General features: G+C 37.6%; 2 protein-coding genes across 4 annotated transcripts in view; one reads left to right on the plus strand and one right to left on the minus strand.

Annotated features, from left to right (window-relative positions):
• Positions 1-13,676, minus strand: part of LOC132914553 (midasin) — a 137,612-nt gene that overhangs the window by 69,836 nt on the left and 54,100 nt on the right. The window lies entirely within an intron of this gene.
• LOC132914558 (uncharacterized) overlaps positions 1-13,676 on the plus strand; it is a 74,960-nt gene that overhangs the window by 20,907 nt on the left and 40,377 nt on the right. The gene's annotated exons all lie outside the window — the stretch shown is intronic.

Consider the following 13,676-nt stretch of genomic DNA (forward strand, 5'->3'; position numbering starts at 1 on the left):
AACGACAAAACCCGCAATCACTTATTTGCTAACCCAATAATACCATGTTAAACTGCCTTTGTGTAACTGTCGTTTGAAACTGCGCTTCGCGTTACCTAGCTGTGGTCGAATCAGCTAAGCACTGAAAGCAGTTATAATGACATGGACTGCGGTTTTTGAAACAGTTATCGAGGACCATTATTCTAAATAGCTGTTACTATAAACTCAAATTTCCCGTCGATATCGTTCTCGCAACTGTCGCTGGCAATGATATGTCGTTTGCATTTTTAATGTTTCATCTAACCCGAGACTAGCCGAAATTTAGAAGCGAATATGTCGTTGTTATCGACATTAAAATGGTTAACACTTTACCAACCGCTAGCGATTTAACAGCATACGCACGTCCGAATGGCAGTTCAGGCGCAGATTCTCCCTGGCGTCGGCTCTGTTGCGGTTTAGACTCTCCAACACCATTCTTTTCGTTCATCGCGAGCGGTAAGTTTTTCAAATTGGTATAAAACTGTGGGAGCTTACAAAGCAACGCAACTGACGCAACTAAGCAAGTACTAAATAACAAATTACTGCTCAAATAATAAAAAAAATTGTCGGTGACAAAAAGCCGATTAATAAGCTATCGATCGGTAAGCGTCAGCGCCAAAACCGATTAATCAGATATCGGTCGGTAAAGTATTAAATGTTACATTCATCACCGTTTCAAGTTCCGTGGCAGCAGAATCAGCCAACAGTTGTCTGTCGACTGACTCGAAGTCGAACAGTAACCAAACACAGAGCTGCGGAAACAAAGAGCGAGCCGAAGTGTCGTGCAGATTTTATCGCTGGAAAATTCCAACACACAGAAAGAAACAATTTACGTATTCTCGAGCTATGGAGTAGAAGAAGCAACGCGATATGTAAATAAGCAAGAAACAGGTAGAGAGTGTTGTTACTGTGCGGAATATTAATGGCATTGTATTTAGGTGATGCCGTTTGGCTAAGATATCTGTACCACCCTGTATATCTGTAGCACGGAAGAAGCGCTGAAAATTCAGCAGGAAGAAAGCTACTTTCAAGTGGAAAGTTTAAACACCGAGTAGCGGCCGAAGACGTCGATAAGACCGGTTGCTATCTGCAACTGTCCAGTCCTCGTGAAAGTTCGCGGCTATGCATAGAGGGAGACTTTTGCACGGAAACTTCGCTATTCTTCATCCTCCCAATTCAGGAATAATTCGACGAAAGTTCAGCTATTCGCAAGCACTTGCTACACTTTCGTTGAATCTTCTCGCGCGTCGTGAAAACCATGCGCCGTCACAGAAAGAAAGTTGAAGAAATTCTTATTATCGTTTATCTTCGAGTTATTGAGTTCGATCGTACGAAAGCACGAACCATATAATCCCATGATATTGAGAATCCGGATGCTGGCAAATCATCGATTCCTCACGCTCAGTAATTTTCATGGAGAATTAAATAAATCAAAATGTTCCTCCCTTATTAGACATTAAAATTCTTTCTCGTCTTTTCAGTTCGCCATAGACAGACGTTTGACATTCTAAAGCCACTCTCACGCTTCTTTGCCAACGTTTAAAACGATGCTGTACCATAGCACCGATGAAAATGGTTACACAGCTAGGAGATAAGTAAGAGACGGGAATATACTGGCCTCGCGATAGAACACCGGCTTAATTACTTCACCGTAAAGGAATAGACTACTTCTTATTTCATTTCAACGCTTGAATCAACCTTTCACTCCGGCCAGGATAAGTAAGTTTTTCCTCGACCAAACGAAGATTATTTTTCTTACAGAACGTGGCCGAGACTCGGGTGATTAGGGAGAATTCAGCAGGAATTCGAAACTGCTCGCTTCCACTGAAGATAAACGAGAGCCAACTTCGTTCCCATTATTATCCAACTTGGCCTGAAAGTGTCGGTTTCCTTCTGCTTCCTTCGTTTGCCCTCTAAGGGTTACGAAAATAGCCACTGTCGGCCCATGAGTCTTGGGCAAACGGGCCAACTGTAGCCCGATGACCTCTACAAGTCAAACACCACGAGTTCAGCTTCCAAACGAACGATCGGTAGGATTTTGGCTAATGACGGCATCAGGTTTTTGGCCAGCTACGTACGATCGTTAACGAGAATATTCCAATTCTGATTATTATAGAATCTCCTATGGCGAATATATACCGGTAGATATGCAAAAAAAATACAAGAAAATGATGCAAACCAGCTGGCTACTGAAACGTGCAAAACGCATATAAAAAGAAGACTAAGAAGAAAACTCCTCACTGAAGAGATACAATAGACAAACTCAAAGATGGTATTCACATGTTATTTGGCAATAAAGTTAAACAAATTTATCAGATGTTCAAGTGGACAAACTGTAAAGTACAAATTATATGAATAAAAAAGAAGAGGAATATGTTAGGAGTAATTCAAATTTGTGAGGAAAGTTCAAAGATGATTTACAAAAAAAAAAAAAGAAGAAGAAGATACCACAAGATGTTCAACCAAAGTATTCCTCGTTGCTTCCTACAATTTGAAGACAAAATGTTGTAGATAAAATTCAATCGCTGGGACATTGACAAAGGAGAACCTTGCTAAAGCACACATTGTTCCTGTTGAGGTTGATTGATTGAAGAATGAGTGGATGAATTTTTTATTAAAAATTATATTGAAATAATTAAAGGTATAAGTATAAATATAAGTTTATGCTGATTCAGATCCTTACTCTCTTAGTGTTACTAGACAATGCAATGATAGGGAGCACGTTCATATATTTATAGCAAAAGGACATTACCAAAAAAGTTAGCCTAATAGCTTTGGCTAGAGGCTACAGGAAACATAAATAGGAATCTGTTTATTAGTTCCTTTGTTCCTAGACCTTGCAATCCAAAACATAATGCATACTCAAGGGTACAATAATATGCACAGCTCCTTATTTAGAATATTTCTGCGTAATAGCAGTCTCCAGGTCACAAATGTACATAAATAAAGATGTAAAGTTTTTCTTGAAGTAGTTACTTCAACAGTTCCTGAGTGTTGCAGCTACTCGCCTTATCCGATGAGGTACTAAAGTAATTCGATCTTGTCTGAAGACGCAGCATTTTCCTAATATGAAATCAATCAGTTAGCTGATAGATGGCTTAAAGTTAGTTAAAAACCAGCGGCACGTACTTTGATCGCTGTATCTTCTTTAAAAATAAGCTTTCAGTTTTGCTGAAAAACCGAAGCTCGGTAGACACAATCCTACGTATAATTTCGAAAATATCAGACTGACAGAAAACGAATGAAATCTACAGATTCGCAACTGGCACAGATCACACAGCTTTCGAACATCTTTGAATATTTTTTCTTCTTTATAACGTGGCCCCATCTGTTCCGGAATAAAAGTAACATTACACGCGTTAGACGAAACTTTTTGAAATCCCGTCGGTATCGATGCGACTATCATGATTAGGATTTTCGTGGGCCGCAGTATACTTTTTGCGTCTCATGATTCCATTCTGCCGTTTCGATAAGCTCGTCATTATCAGCATGGTTAATCGATTAACGCTCGATTCACTTCACTTCAATCGGAAAGCGTGGCACCCTTTGTTTGAACACGTGTACTCCTCTGTTCGACGTGCACACTTGTGCACACCGGCCACAGTCGCTGAGCATAATGTTGTTTTTACTTGACCTGAATCCCCTAATGAGTAAACGTTTCGAGCAGAGACCGAGCGTGAAAATTGAATTGATCCTGGAACGGGACGATTCCGTATTGCTCCTATTGAGAATCGTGGATCTTAATCGCAGAAATAAAAGTAAAGGAATACTAAGATTACACTTAGAATTCATATTAAAACAGTTTTAGATTTACTTAATAAAGGATTTCCAGGATCTTCATCGATATACATTTGCACGCGTTTCAGCACTTTCTTTGTCTCACCATCTTCCATATTGCCAACGGAACAGTTGCATTCATCTGTGTTTCGAGACCCTGTGCACACATATACTTCCATACACTCATACTCACATACGTGTGTCACTACTACGCGGATAATCTAGTCCTATACACAAAATTATACATATATGGCGGTACTCGGCAACAATGTACATATATCGCCGAAGCGAAATGCCTAATGAGTCATCGATGTCCCAACGGTCCTTCCACCGAATGTTCGAGAAGGCGTGCGTGGCAACGGTCGCGAACGCCTAACAAACGCGTAGATAATGGGGATATTGAGGGGCGACAAAAAGAAAAGAGTCGAATCCGATCGACAGTTTGGTTCGAACAAGGAAGCGATAAGGTCGACTTGTAACCGGGCAGGGAGATTGACTAGCGAAACCGAGAGTAATACGCGACGCGATCAAAAGAAGACTCTTGTGAATAAATATATTGTTGACCTAAACACCGAGTGATTATTTAACGCACTACACCCAATAACACCTCATATATCTCAGTAGCTCCATAAGATTGTTGATTTTCTATGACTTCGGAGAGCGTTTCCTGGTCGCACGACTATTTTCATAACGACATTTCTCTACGATTTCTATCATCCACCGTGAACGTTCGTGACTGACGGTGGAATAAAGTTTGTTCGACAGCGAGTTGTCGAACACGAAAAATGAAAACCTTCGATGGATGTTTATTCTTGCGACACGCTTGGCTCGCTAGCGCGAGAAAAAGTGCAGGGTTCTTTTTCCTACTATACTATACTAGTGATTTCATGAATTAACGATCGAATAACAGCAAAATGTGAAGTGTCATCGAAAAGCCAAACTCGTTTAGAGAGCAAAATAGAAAAAAGGAATCTTAAACTAGAGGAACAGTAAAAAGAAGGAGAAGTGAAGGTAAAATTCAACCTGGTGCGTTTCAGCGGTTTTAAAATAAATATAGAGAGGAAAGCTTTGTAAAAGAGGGAACCTGTGTCCTGAGATTCCTTTTTCATGAACAATTTCACTCGATACTGGCAAGCGTAGAGACAAGGACAATTTTTGTCTGACGATTTTTTTCACAAAGCACCGAGGAAATTGAACTGCGAGAGGCCGTCTTGAATTTCTGTGTACCGGCTTCAAAAAGGATCCGATATCTTGCTGCTCTTAAGGTCTTTTCAGAGTCCTTCAAAAGGACCATAATCGATTCCAGCTCGCTCTTTTTCCCTCCGTTGCATACGACCGGTAACTTCCCGCGATCTTCGATCGTTCGTGTTTAAGCCGATTTTCAATTTACCAGTACAGTTATCATTTACATATTCGTACATAATAACAATTTTTTATAATAACTATGTATAGGTTCCATTTATGTTACCCAAGCTGAGCCTGGTTTCGCGAGGAAAATTAAGTATTTCCGGAATTCTTTCATCGTCGGTTGTAGTTCAGTTCGAAACATTTTCTCTTCCATGGCCGCAAATAACAGAAGAATAGTGGGTCGCGTTATGCAGGACACCCTGTATATGGATAGTGTAGTGTCTAGAAAATGGTTCCTTACGTACAATAATGGCGAGAACCGAAGCATCGACGATAGTAGGCTCGAAAAATGCATATTTTAAATGCAAATGTACATTGCTCAACTCGAGAGTTAGGGAAACGTTGTTGAGGCAAATTAGGAATTCGTAAATTTTCCATTGCGAACATTACGGAAAGCAAATAATTGGCAAACACTGAAAATGTTAAATTAGACGACAGGTAAATAAAAAGATGTTATTGGCTCGGGAAATGGCGAATGACAGAAGGTAACCATTTCTGAATGTTGTCTTAAACAATATAAGGTAACGAAGAAAAGATCGTATGAAGGCGTAAAAGTTTCAGAGTATCGAAACTGCGGCTCGATTTCTCCAAGCCATGGAGACTCGGGGTTGCAGCAAGTTCGCAAGATTGGAAAATTCTGTCAGTCGCGAAATTGCATACTTCGACGAAAGTACAGCGCAACTTTCTGTTCCAATGCATTTTCTTCGCTCGCTTCGTTCTGAAAAGAGTTTATTACGATATTTATTTTGCGCCAACTGTACTTTCCAGTGTTGACGAATTTTACGAGATGAAAAGGGATCATCAGCACCGACCCTCGACTCTAAACAAACGTCGCGATTTCTGGCTATTTCCGGTTTATTTATCTCTTTGTTTACTATATAAGATCCTACTGTATTTCTAATTTTCTTAACACTTTGACTGCCACGCTGAAATCACATGTTTCGCTGAGGGCGCCACGGGAGTATTTTTATTATTCAAAGCATATAATGGTAAAATAATAAATTCATGATGTAAAACAACATTCGTAAGCAAAACGTGCAGAATATATTGTTGAAACGTGTAGAAGATATTAGTAAACAGTATTATGATTATTTTTATGATTTCGACGAAACATTCGGCTGAAACGGTAGAGGTCCGCAAAAAAAATTATGTCTGTGATAAACCAACGGTAGTGGTAGATTACAAGAGAGGAAAATGTGCTGTACATTTATCAGATCAAATGATGGCATATTCTACACCACGTAAAAGAACCCTCAAGTGGTATATAAAAATAGCTTTAGAGTTGTTGTTAAATACGTCAATTTCAAACGCGATGATACTCTCTAAGCAAGCAACAAAAACAAAAATCGAGATATCAGATTTTAGAATGGCACTCGCAATGTACCTTACACAGTGCCATTCTCCAGAGCAGTCAAATATACTTATTCGACAAAGATGGCGACACTAAATGCAGAAGAAGGGCAAGCGTACCTGGCATGAAAATTTTGCAGAGGGTGGTATAAAAAAATGTTAAACAGTTAGGATTAAAAATTGCTAAGAATCGGAGGAAAAAGTCCTATTGTCACATTTTTGTTTAAAGTGTTTTAATACAGTGGATCGTTAGATGCAAAATTTTTTCGCATTTTTTTTTAATGTTCTAATAAAAATGTTTAAAAAAATATCTTCTATTTATCGGTTATATTCAAAATGCCCTAACTGTCAATTTTCGTTCAATTTTTACAATTGTAAGAAATTGAAAAGCTCCGGTCACCAATGACCACCGTGGCGTCACAGGAGAAACCGTGACGGGTCATATATGACCCACGTGTCAGTCGAAGTGTTAACGCTAGAACTACCAATAGTCAACACGAAGCTATTTCTACCAAAACCAGTGAAATTGACTGGTCTTTAAAAAATACTTAATAATAGAATATTTTTATATTTATTGATTTATTACTTCCTTACAGAAGGATTACTTCCTTCCACGTTATGTAGTACATTTTTAGTATTATTAATCCATCTGCGACCATGATCCCTAAACGAGAGTTGGCACATTTATAAAATTGTAGAAAAATTCATTTTGACTGGTGTGATATTTCTAGTGTTAGCAACTAGCGATCTAGCGATTGATCCGGAATTTTCCTGATAACTGATATCGTCATATCGAATGATACGCAGTAAAAATTTGAAAAACGTGTGGCAAGTTGTAGAAAACGAGGAAACTGGTTAACTGGGGTTCGATAAACAGATTGCAGCACCCTTTTACACTTTGACAAGTACCAGTCATTTTCACTGGTATTGGTATAAGTAGCCTTGATACAAAATTATTTTCAGTTTGAATACATAAAAAAGAAAATAAAATTCATTACATCATTGCGGAAAAAGATATAACATGAAGTAGGAATTTGAAAATAAAATCGTAAGACCAGTCAATTTGGCTGGTGTGGTAGTTCTAGTATTAACAAAATTAAATTTATATTTATATTCGACGTAAAAGCCCAGTTCTTAAGGAACGAAGCATTCAATTTCAAGGAAAGTTTGTTCAAGTTTACACAGAGAAATAAATCTGCAGAGCGGTCGACGACCGTCACGAGTAGACGTGTGGCCTTTTCCCATCGTCGCGAGAGCTGTCTCAGTCGCCCTGGGCGTAAACTCTCGCGCCGCCCTAGCTGTTTTGCTTCCGATTTAGATGTTTCTGCCTGTGAATACGGAAACTAAAGAGAAAGCCCCGTAAACGTTACCCTATGTCGGTACTCATGGAACAATGGCGGCTAATGGGAAGTCTTGTACCCCCCCCCCCCCAAAAAAAGGAAGCTTGTGCCAGAGTATACAAACGATGGAATAAATTACTATAGCGATAAACTATTTTTTTTTTTTTATTTATACATCTATAGGAAATTTGAAAATATATGTATCAGGGTATCCCAAAAGCTTCTTTCATTTCGTAAGGGGATGATAGATGCGCAATATTTCTTGTTTTATACTATTTTACTGAATTGTGTACGATCCATTTCGTTGTACTGGGACGAAGACCACAATCTTTGACACATTAGCTTTCGCGTCTGTGCAAAGACATATCGTTGCAGAAGACACGAAGTAAAATGTAAAAGAAAATTTATAGCAAAAATGTCCAATATTATCGCCTACTATATTTCATTTAATTTGACAATGTCTTGGCTACTTTCAATACTTTTCTACATTTCCATTTGCCATAAGTGACTTCTCATACGAGTTTGAATTTAGAAAGAGGTTATGGAAGCTGGTGGAACCGTAAGTTTGACACTTGGGGAAGGTTAAAGACTTTTGTTTCGCCTGGACAATTTTTCAGTGCGTAAATTATTCAAAAAATTCCAGAAAAATAGATCAAGAACAAGGAGAATGGAAGAAGAAATACTCAGCGAAAGTAGATGGCGTTGACTTACCATTTTATTAATTCATCTGCTTACAGTTCACGCACGACGATATATCAGGCCGCGATTCTGTTTAGTTTATCTTCGGCAGATGTTGGTGGGTAAACTAACCGCGGCGTTTCCTCTAATTTACATTTCATTTATTCCACGAACGTGGACAATTAACCGTCTGCCGCGTGATTTACTCGAAGCAAGTTTGTTATACCTTGTCCTAATGAATTATTCTGAACGAGACAATTTCAAAAAATACTATCACCGTTGTCACTCCACGGATTCTTATGCATTTTGCGCCATTATATATTACACAATGCATATAAGACACAATTAGCGCCATTTTATAGATTTGTCGCTACGTACCACAGCAACGAAAAAGAAGAGAAGAAGACGAACATTGGTATTTTGTTCTGAAATATCTTCACATAAATTCGCCCACTTTGCAAAAGTTAGATTCATAGAAATACACGCGACAATAAAAGTAGCGAATAAGCAAATGGAAGTTCGATGACAAACCTCGGCATTTCCCAATGATCTGGCGTGTGTCACACCATCTATAACCGCAATTGGAGCGTGCAATGTCACCGCGTATCCGGTAATTTGCTCTGGGACATGGCGTAACGTAAATTTTTTAGCATCTCGGCGCATAAAGCGGGTCATTCTACGTCCTTCGTCACACACTGACCGCGATTACGACTCTTACATCAAAGATCATGGATCAATCATCGTCATGGAAACACGCAGTAACAAGTAACATTATATTTCTTTTTTAGAATAATAACAAATCTCATCGAATTTCGCTCGATATTGAAATTTCATAAAATTCATTTAACTTTTCGATTTAGGTTCCGTGTCGTTAGATAAAAATCTAAAAATGCATAGAAATCGCTAGTCCATTAACGAAAGTGTTACAATTTCCATGCATTCGACAATGCAAATATTCGCTTTGCGAACACTATACCTGCGCGATAAAACACACCGTTTTCGTTCCCATGCATCTCATTGGAATGTGTAAATATTTAAATTCCGTTTGTTGCATATTTCTTCTGCATTTTATCGATTCTTGTCCGACAATCCACTTTGCAGAAATTTTCTACGACCGACTCTAAGCGTGTTTTTCACTCTGTCGTTAGATGGCAGAATGGACTTGCTGAAAAGTCATCAAGGATAACTCACAGAGCACTTTAAAGTAGAATTCGTTTAATTCATTGTCTCATATTGCTAATTAAAATTGATGGAATATTCAAATCATGCGACCAAGTCTCCTACGAAATTCCTTTTGCATTAGGATCTTGATTACGCGAGCTAATTATGACACACGCTGTTTGAATACTAATCAGATAACCTTGTTTCGCGTTAATTAAAAACGTAGCATAGTCTTCAAAATGTTGAAGGTTCACTGATGCAAGAATTCCACTGCAACTTTCCAAAGAAACTGCGAATAAAATATTGCGTTAACGCAACGCTGCTCGTCCACCGGCCGATCGTGAGATCGATCAAACATTGAAGATCTACGTCAGGATAATAAAGCCTCGCGTTGAAGGAACGCTGTTAGTACTTTGCTGTTTGTAATATTTTTGCATTTCCTATAGAAGGAAAAACGGGAAATGTAAAAGATACGGCGAATTTGAATGGCCGAAAGAATGTACATTGAAGTTATTTGCTTAGACAAGCAGATGTGAATAGAAAGATGGAAGTCTTGAGGTTATGTCAGTAAAATTTGAAAAGGATTCAACAACGTAGGTAGGAGTTATGATATTTACTAGAAACACACATTGTAAATGTCTGACAAAAGTATTTGAACGCTACATATATTATTAAATTATTTAATATTAATATTTTGTTAGACCACTTTTAGCAGCAATAGTGTGTCTCAATCGACGTAAAGCAATGATTTTGTAAAACTACACTCAACGGAGTTCAATATTTCTATAATTTTATCTTTCAATACTTGCTTTTAGATTATATGAAATTTATTTCATCTTTTTCCCACTTCAACCCATAAATTTTCAATCGGATTTATGTCTCCACTTTGCTGTGGAGTAATTAACATCTGTGATATGTTATATACGATCCATTCTTTCAATTTTAGCAATATGCTTAAGATCATTATACTGTTGGAAGTGGAAATCTTCCAATAATCCTAATTTACGGCCACTTTCTCTAAGGTTATTTTTTAAAATATTTGAATACTTATATTTATCAGGTATTGCATCAATAAATATCAAATTTCCGGTGCCACTGGCAGCCATGCACCCACACACCATGACCGATCGACCGCCATGTTTCATTGTTTGATGTAACTGTCGAATTTCCAATTCCGTATTTCTTCACACATAATGTAGGAATCTTATACTGCAGTTAGTTTATTTACAATAAATGGATTATATAGATGTTGATTGAACAGGAAACGATCGTTGTTTAACGTGAATTAAATACAATTATTTGACGTACGTACTATAATTAAGACAACTAGATAGTTAATTTGCAACTCTCGTCACCACGGATCAAACGCTCTCTCTCTCACGCGGACCACACTCTGTCGACAACACAATTCGCACTCCCTGACTTCTCAACTAACACTGACTGTTAATTCGTCTTTCTCCCTTAGCGTCCTTTTGTCCTTTGTCTTAGCCCCACTACGCACGTGTTCCGCAACCACTCGTGGCCAGAGTCACGTAGGCCTTTTTCGCGAAACTATTCGATAGAAGGACCGACGGCTTTGTCCCAAAAAGAATTATCTTTATTAATATAGATTTTTGCAAAAGTCAATCCTTTTTTATGATTTACCACATTAATATATGGCTTGTTTCGCGGTATTCTGCCAAGAAAATCATTGTTTCGTAAGATTCGTCGACATAATTCCGGGTGAACTTCTTTATGAAACATATCATACTATACTTGCGAGTTGAGGAGTGGATATAGTAGGAATTTTTTCATTCGCCAATGATAACTTTCTCCTCCCTTCCAGTCAATTTCTTTGGTCGACCTGATCGAACTTTGTTTCCAAGTGTTCCCTCATTCTTTCACTTTTTTATCATATAACGTATCGTGTACTTACTTCTGTTCACAATTCCGGCAATCTCGTTATATGATTTGCCGTCCTCATGTAATCGGAATATTATTTCTCTTTCACACTTTTCTCTCAGACTTTTTGGTATTCGTTTTAAATACTATTGTGCACATTTTTACGTTACTGTTACTAACGTCAAGCGAACGTATCAATATTTTCATTTAGCAATGATGTTTACATTCGATGCAATGGAAGACAAAAAACTATCAACAGTGTTACAGCGCTCGAATACGTTTGTGAGTGTGAATGTTTCTAGTAAATGTATCATAACTCCTGTCTATATTATTGAATCGTTTTCAAATTTTACTCATGTCATCTTGAGACGTTTCCGTCGCTATAGATACCAAATTGTTTTAGCAAGTTAGTTCAGTACACCTCATTTTATTAATTGAAATTTGTAAGTGTAAGTGTTCGAATACTTTCGTGAGCCATTGTATGTATGGCGCAGATGACAAGACAATTTCTCAAATCTGTTTTCGGAATTTTCTCGCGTTATTCGTTCCAAGATGCGAGCTTCGCACCTAAAAAAGCGTGTTATTTGTCGTTTCGACGAATTTAGTAACGCGATACCCAAAAGAGACACGATGCTTGTTGGTTCGCGCGCTCCATTTCTATTCAGCCAAATTATCGATTTCATACTTTTCTCCTTTTCTATCGTCGTCCATCTTGATATTTTTATCTTTGCTTACTTTTTATCACTGAAGAGTCACGTTATATTTTACTTCGTACGAGAAATACAGTTTAGGAAGAATCTTACTTTCTGCAGGTTCTATTTTGCTATTGCACTCTGCTGTTTCATTTTTATATACCTTTCTCCTTTCTTTCTTTCTTTCTTTGTAGTTCACTCTTTCATCCAATGGATTAATCTTTATAGTCTTCCATGCAGATATCCCGCTTCATCTCTTGTATCTACTTCCTCGCCGCTCTGTTTCCTCCTATTAGTTTCTTCGCTGCTTTAATTAAATTTTATATCCTGCTTCCGCTTGTCTTGTTCCCATTTACCGCTCTATATTATTCGCGTTTCCTTCTCTTCTCTTCTCTTCGACTTCTCAATCCAAACTGTTACTTTCCTTCCTTATTGTACAGAACATAGAGGTATTGTCAGAATTATCGTCTTTTCTTTGTTAGTTTGCAGGTTCCCTAAGATACAACCACCTACCACTGAAACTATTATTCTCCTTCAGTAAAAATTCACTCACCTAGCAGCTCTAACTTCAATTCAACTTTGTAATTATTATCCAAAATATTCGACATTTAATATTGGCTTGGCAACTAAGTGATTGCGGATTTTGTCAATATCCCCCAATGACAAATCCAATATTTTAATATAATTATATCTTATATATCTTAATTAATATATATATCTTTTTAAGTTATATAATTTCCATTTTATATTTTGTATTATTATATAATTACGTGAACATGGGAATTGAATATTTTTAACCTGATATACACGGCGTTAACATTAACAATAAATTACAAATGTATGAATTTATCGTGGCCACATAATTCACAAAAATGTGTCGCATCGTTATCAGACGAAGAAACCGAAGTTTGTTGGACAAAGTTCAGAATTTTCACTTCTTCTGACCTGAATAGTCAGCAAACATAAATCTAACTGTTTTCGGGCAACACAGAAATTAGTTTCTAACTACTGTGGCAGCACCGTCGGTTCTTCCTCGACAATTTTCACCGACGCAATGCAAAAAGCAATATCGTATTACTGTTTATCGAGGAAATCTCGCGACTTACAACAGTTTGCACAGAAAAACAGCATACGGTGTTTTGGTCATTCAAATTCGATCGAATCGTGGCGCAGAGTAAACACGACTGTTAAAAGTACCATTTTCCAACCGTCGGTTTTTCAGCTCTCCACACGGTTATGGATGAGTATTTTTACAAGAAATTTCTTGTTATTTGTAGAATATAACACTTTAGAATAATCTTTATCCTTTTTTTCATTAGAGTAGATGGATTTCTATTCTATATATATCGCGAAGATCATCAAAATGAAGATA

The sequence above is a fragment of the Bombus pascuorum genome, chromosome 15, assembly GCF_905332965.1.
Source record: "Bombus pascuorum chromosome 15, iyBomPasc1.1, whole genome shotgun sequence".
NCBI lineage: Eukaryota > Metazoa > Arthropoda > Insecta > Hymenoptera > Apidae > Bombus > Bombus pascuorum.